Raw genomic sequence first — 7,672 nt, forward strand, 5'->3', positions numbered from 1 at the left:
TATTCAGTCCAGAAAAATGAAAGAATCCGTTTTAATCAGGTGAATATCTCAGGATATGTTCATCTACATACTGGTGGCCCGTTACGTGTTCATAAATGGACTGTGTATGCGTGTAATAATTGAATATTACATGTAGGCATGAAAAGTGCAGAGAATCAGCTGCTGTGAAACGCAGCGTGCAGCTGGGACGCTTGGAGTAAACGCAGCGTGTTGAGCTGAAACAGAAATGTTAGCAGCTACTGGTGTTTTGAAAGCTGACAATTGTGAGTCAATATGTCTTTATGAAAGCTGAAATTGTACATCTGTTGTGTAACATAAGCTAATGAGCTGTGGAATACGTTATTCTGTTTAAACTGTGGTCCAAACGAACAGAGGTTCTGTTGGTTCCGGCTCGGTTCTGAGAAATTCGAACGAGTTTGTTTTAAATGGTTTAAAAGACGTTTTGCCACGGAGCGCCGTCTCCACTAAGCCCAGAAATTGATTCGTTACATTTTTAACAGAAATTGGTGCATTTTGATAGTTTAAAAGGCGAAAAGTTGACGGACTTGTTCAGATAAAGCGAACATGTTAGTTGGAAAAACGGTCCGTGATTGGTTTAAAACGGCTGAGTTGGAACGCTGTGAGTCGCTGAGGAGTGAGTGACGTGCCTACGTCACTTCCTCTGACCCCGTTGTTGCTCTGTCATTGGTGGATTCAGTCACGTGACCTGGAAATGAAAACTCGTTTTCTTAGGGAATTAAAATCTGCTTTTTAAAAGTTGAAAAACGCTTTAAAGTTGATTCTGATACGTTGCTCCGTGTCTTTGAAGCTCTAATCGCTGGAGTTTTGCCAAGTTTGAGTTTAAAATCCGTCATTAGATGATGTTTTTGAACAACGCTAGCCGATGCTAATTTTAAGCTAACAGCTAACGACCGGATGTCACCGGATGCCACAGGAAGTCATAGCGACTCCTACTGGACATCACTAACAGTGTCTGGGTTGCAATACAATAAGGTTATGCTGCCACCTCCTGTTGAAACTTGATATCACAGGTTCACTATGTTTTAGGTCATTTTGAGTGGAATTAAACGGGTTTATTTTCTGTAAGACGAATTTTGAGTTAATAAACGTTCTTCAAGTTGAATAATCACTGTTATCTTGCATTTAAAAAGTAATTAAGGTATTTATGCAGAAAGGCATTTACCAAGAAGCTTTTATTCACTGGTAATTCCTTATAAAAAGGTACAAAATAAAAGTTAGAGACTTTTAAAAAAAAGATACGGTTCAGATATTCACAGAGTTGATAAGTTTACTCATTTGCTGGAAAGATAATGCACGTTTAATTGCTAGATCATTAAATAAGTGTAAATATATCAGGAAAAAGAGATTTTCTGATTTTATTTACCACCTAAACAATTACATCTCCTATTTAAAATTTTAAATAGCAGATATTGGCAGGAAAACAGGAGTATAACAGTTTTTCTGAATAAGACTGATTATTCCTCATAATCAATTTTCTTTTCTCTTTTCACCCACCTGGGTTGATGAGTAACTGTTTAAAATAGCGAATTTCTGGAAGTAAACGGTTTAAAAAACGTTTTAAACTGGTGATTGCTGTGAGACTAAAAAGAAAAATTGCAGGTTTATAAAAATTCAGTGCTTTAGGGTGAAAGACACTGAGAGGCTTGGTAATCTAGTATCTGTTAAGAAATAAATAAGCACGTTAAGTAACACTGCCAGAGAAGCATTTACTTAAGAATATTCATGAATTGGAGTAAAACCTACAAATAGGTACCCACATTTGAATAAGTTGACTTATAACAGTACTTTTGTATAAACCCAAAGCTAGAATAGTGTGAAACTCATTGACATTTGAATACAATTATTTACCTGTAAAAATATCTGAAGCTGGCAATTGTTTTACACAGATAAGTGCTGAACAGGGAATAACCATGACAGGTGTCAGGGAAAAAGATTTTGATCCTTATGAGATGAAGGACTGTTTAGAAAATGCGTTAGCACTGCTGACAGCATCCTTACATCCATATGGCAAACAGGCGGACAGCATGAACCCAAAAGAGTTAGTGGACAATCTGATGGAGGTTGCAGAAAGTGTGACCTCTACAGAAATTACAAAGTCAAGTTATGATCAGCTGGCTAAAATTGCAATTTTGCTGAAAGAATCATTCTATGCAGTTGTTGAGAAAGCTGATGACCTTGCACTAAGGTTAGACAGTGAAAAAGTGTTTGCTCAGGAAATTGAAGATCACTACCTTCAATTTAAAAGCGAACACGAGGTCCTCACAAGAAAACATTATGAACAGATGTTTCAATTACAGCAAGATGCACGTGCAGAAGTTGATTCAATGAACAGCAAAATACAATTACTTGAGGCGTCGCTATCTGAAATTAGGGATAAAGACCGTGCCTACCAAGCTGTGTGTTCAGACAACTGTGCGCTACAACAACAGTTGCAGATCGCATCAAAGGAGCTGGAGGATTGCAAACTGGAAAAGGCGGTATTGCTCCAACATTGTCTGCATTTACAAGGTGAATGTCAGACATCACAGGAGCGCCTGAAAGCTTGTGAGGAGAATCTAGCCACAGCAACAAACAAGATTTCTGACGTGGGGCGAGCTGGTCTGGGACTCAGAGACGAACAAGGTCAGGGTCCGGGTCAGCCACAACCACCCCAGACAGATGCTGTTGCACCTCCTACTCTTAGCCCCATTCTGTCATCCCCACCCCCATCTCGGGTGGTAGGGACAGACCTGCACCGACTTGCACCTCCTACTCTTAGCCCCATTCTGTCACCCCGATCTCGGGTGGTAGGGACAGACCTGCACCGACTTGCACCTCCTACTCTTAACACCATTCCGTCATCCCCACCCCCATCTCGGGTGGTAGGGGCAGACCTACACCAATTTGCACCACCAACCACGCAAGTGAGACCGTTAATACTGTCTCCTTCAATGGATGATTTGCAAAAAATCTCAAAATATGTATGGACTGTGAGGTCTCAGTATCTGATAGAGGACATTTGCAAACCGAGGTGTACCGCAAACCCACCCACACAGACCAGTATTTGCAGTTTGACTCCCATCACCCATTGGAGCACAAGTTAGGAGTCATCAGGACTCTGTATCACAGAGCAGACAGCATCCCCACTAACTCAGGAGCCAGGCAGAAGGAGAAATCCTACACGAGACAGGCTCTAGAGCAATGTGGCTATCCTAACTGGGCCTTCCTGAAAGCAGAGAAGAAACCCAAACAGGACTCTAATCAGCCATCAAGTGAAAATGAGGAATCCAGACCCAGACCAGTGGTCATTCCATATGTTGACGGAGTGAGTATCAGAGAAACTGAAACGTTTATTTTCTAAACACAACGTCCCAGTGGCTTTTAAACCCCAAAATACATTATGGCAAAGACTGGTTCATCCCAAAGATCCGGTCCCCCCGCACAAACAGAGTAATATTGTGTATGCTGTTCAGTGTCAGGAGGGCTGTGATCAGTCTTACATCAGGGAAACTAAACAGCCACGGGCCCAAAGGATGGAACAACACAGAAGATCAACATCATCAGGCCAGGATTCTGCGGTCTACACTCATCCCCAGGCCAGAGGTCACTCTTTCAGGGATGAAGATGTTCACATCCTGGACAGAGAGGAACGATGGTTTGAGAGAGGAGTAAAGGAGGCCATCTTTGTGAAAAGAAATTGTCCATCATTAAACAGGGGTGGAGGCCTCCGGGTTCAACTGTCCCCCTCTTACAATGCTGTTATTGGTAGTACCACTCAACCCCCTGTGAATAGTAAACAGCCATCAGTGTGCTAATGATCCATTGTTAGGCTGATGGTCCTTCTTGACCATGTGATCAGCTGGTTTTGGTTGTCAGCAGCAAACTGGTTGATCCACTCTGAGAAGGTGCTATTTAAGAGACTGAGCTGAATACAGCACCTCAGACTGAGGAAGTCTCTCGGATGAGAGACGAAACGTTTCTATATTTTTTTGCTTTGTTTTGTTATTTTGAATGTCCAGAGGACCAGATTTAACTTTTTTGGATTTTTCTACCTGGATTATTGAGCATGCATCAGAATGACAATGATAATGTTCAGTCGTGTTCAGTAAGTGTTGGAACATTGAGAATGGCAGACTATTTACAGTACAGTATTATAGGCAGAGTGTGTGTTTTAGCAAAGGTCAGCATGTTTTTAATCCTTATTGAGTTTGTTGGGAGCAGTGATGGTTGTAGAGTCTAACAGCTGCTGGGAGGAAGGATCTGTGGTAATGCTCCTTTGTGCATTTAGGATGCAGGAATCTGTCACTGAAGGAGCTGTCCAGTTCAGCAACAGCTTCATGCATGGGGTGGGAGACGTTGTCCAACAATGATATTATTTTAGCTAGAGTCCTTCTGTCTCTTTTAGTGCTTTTATTTTTCTTTTCAAACATTTTGAATGAGATTACCATACCATACCTGTAAGGATGGTACTTTTCTGTGGCCCGGTTTGTGTCTGTTTCCCTCGTGCTTCCTCATTAGTTTCCATTGTTGCCACCTGTGTCTCGTCCCAGCTGTTTGTTATCATGTCTCGTCTTCTCCCTGTATTTAAGCCGTCCTATTCTGTCTTGTTCTTCGTCGGGTCGTCTTCGTTGGTTACTCTTCCTTGGGTCTCCTGAGTCTTTCCCTGAGTCTTCCTGGTCCCTCGAGTTCCCCGTGTCTCTCGTGTCTCCTGAGTTCCCCGTGCCTAGTTCATGTAAGTTTTGCTGCCCCGTCAGCTTGTTTATTTTGTACTTTAATTTCTCATTAAAAGCCTATTTTTGTATATCTGCCGAGTTGAGTCCCTGTTCTGCACTCTGGGTTCGCTCCTAACCTCAAACCATGACAATACCACTTTATTTATAAAGCACTTAAAACATCAACAAGGCCAACCAAAGTGCTGTACAGACAAAACAACAGGTAACACACAAAGCAAAATACAAAATGAGGTAAATCAGAATATAGACAAAAAACGATGCAGATAATGACGACAAATCAGTGTGGAACATAAAGGATCAAACACAGATCATCTTGTGTTGAAAGCTATTGAATAGTAGTGAGTTTTTAAACGGGACTTGAAAACCGAGAGGGGGGGCTGTCTGACAAGCAGAGGTAACTTGTTCCATAGTCTTGGTCCTGCTACAGAGAAGGCCCTGTCACCTCTGCGCTTAAGACGAGTTCCTGGAACTGTGAGGAGCAACTGGTCCGCTGACCTCAGGGAGCGTGGTGGGACATACGGTTGTAGCAAATCAGAGAGATGGGGTGACACTGTTCAGTGATTTGTAGACATACATGAGTATTTTGAACTGGATTCAAAAGTGAACCGGTAACCAGTGTAGTGAGGCCAAAACTGGTGTAATGTGCTCTGTTTTGCCTGTACTGGTTAAAAATCGGGCTGCTGCATTCTGGACTAGTTGTAGTCGTGCAATGGAGGTCTGACTGATACCAAAGAGGATTGAATTGCAGTAATCAAGCCTAGATGTAATGAATGCATGTATTACGGTCTCCAGGTTCTTTTTGGACAATATGGGCTTCAGTTTAGACAGCCGCCTCAGCTGGAAGAAGCATGATTTCACAATCATGTTTACATGATTGTTAAGTTTCAGGGAAGGGTCCATTATCACGCCCAGATTAGTGACTCTTTGTTTTTCTGACAGAGTTAGAGCGGAAAGGTCGATGCAGTGGTTTGTGATCGTGTTGTTGGGAGCGAACAACATGACTTCAGACTTCTTTTCATTGAAACTTAAGAAATTTAAAGCCATCCAGTCCCTGATGTCAGCCAGGTAGTTGAGCAGCGGTTGAATAGAGCATGTAGTACCATTGTGTCTTAGGGGGAAGTACATTTGACAGTCAATGGCATAGAAGTGGAATGGCATGTTGTGTTTCTGGAAAATAGCACCAAGCGGCAGCAGGTATAAAGAGAATAGGAGGGGACCCAGTATGGACCCCCTGTGGAACCCCCCATTTAAGCTCTGCCTCTGCGGAACTAAAATCCTTGATGGAGACACAAAAGGATCTGCCAGTGAGGTAAGATCTGAACCAATTGAGGGCTGATCCTGTGACACCCACCCACTGCTCCAACCTAGCAATGAGGATCTCATGGTTGATAGTGTCAAAGGCGGCTGTGAGGTCCAACAGGACAAGCAGCACAGAATCACCGGTATCTGTGAATCTGAAGATGTTGTTTAAGACCTTCAGCAGGGCAGTTTCAGTGCGGTGGAGAGGTTTAAAGCCAGATTGGAAAAGCTTTAAGATGGCGTGATCCTCCAGGAAGCACTTCAACTGGGACTCGACTATTTTCTCCAGTACTTTAGAAACAAATGGGAGTTTGGAGACAGGCCGGAAGTTGGAAACGACTGAGGGGTCAAGGTTTGTTTTTTTCAGGAGAGGCTGGACAGCAGCATGTTTAAAGGATTTTGGCACCACGCCAGTGAATAAACTACTGTTTACTGTGGCAAGAATGGACGGACCTAGAGTAGGAAAAACCTCCTTTAGTAGTCAAGGGGGGACCACATCAAAGGGGGAGCCAGAAGGTTTCAAGCTGCACATAACCTGCTCTAGAGAAGATAGAGTGATGGATTCAAAATGGTCAAAAGGAGCTACAGATTGAGGTGGGATGGATGGGTCATGAGTTGGAGGGGAAATAAGAGCCCGGATGGTCGCAATTTTTTCCAAAAAGAAATGTAAGTCGTTGTCGCACAGCTCAGTCGAGGCTTCCAGAGGTGATGGTTCAGTGAGGTGGAGAACAGAGTTTAGGGTGGAGAAGAGGACACGTGGGTTGTGCGAGTTTGAGGTAATTATATCAGAGAAGAATTTTGATTTAGCAGCTTTTACTGTTTTCTGATAACAGCGCCAACTCTCTTTAAGTATCTGGAAAGAGACCTGCAACCTGTCTTTCCTCCACTTTCGTTCCACCCTCCTACATTGCTGCCTAGCGGCCTTGGTGATGTCACTCAGCCAAGGTTCTGCTCTGAGTTTTGATTTTTTGGTTTTAACAGGTGCAACATGATCTAGAGTCTTTAAGCAGACGGAGTTTAACTGGGATGTCAGCTCCTCAGTGGTGGTGAGAAACACTGGGGGCTGAATGATCATTTCAGAGTTATAAACATCTGTGAAACGTGTGGCAGTGAAGTGGTTAATGGTCCGAGTGCGATGTGCAGGAATGCACAACTTAGGAGTTAGATGGGGCAGGGTGAACTCAAACCGGACTGGCATGTGGTCTGAGAAAACATTATCACCAATAACAAGATTATTAACAGTCATATCATGAGTTAAAACAAGGTCCAGTGTATGTCCACGCTCTTGGGTGGGACCGTTTACATGCTGAGTTAAATTAAATGAGTCCAATAAATCTAAAAAATCCTTAACCAAGGGCTTCTCAGGACAGCACACGTGCAAATTAAAGTCACCAATAATGAAAAGATGCTCATATTTTGGTGTGATTTCAGCCAAGAAGTCAGAAAACTCATTTATGAAATCCTTAGACCGAGGTGGACGTTATACAAGTGCAAATAACGTTGCAGGTGAATGTCCGAGTTCAAAGACGCTCAGCTCAAAGCTGGCGCGGGAAACTGGGATGGGCAGTTGTTTACAGTCAAAAGTTGATTTGAATATTGTTAATAATCCACCACCGCACCGGCCTGATGGCTGCGGGGCA

Source organism: Nematolebias whitei, chromosome 5, assembly GCF_014905685.2.
Source record: "Nematolebias whitei isolate Nwh7 chromosome 5, NemWhi1, whole genome shotgun sequence".
NCBI lineage: Eukaryota > Metazoa > Chordata > Actinopteri > Cyprinodontiformes > Rivulidae > Nematolebias > Nematolebias whitei.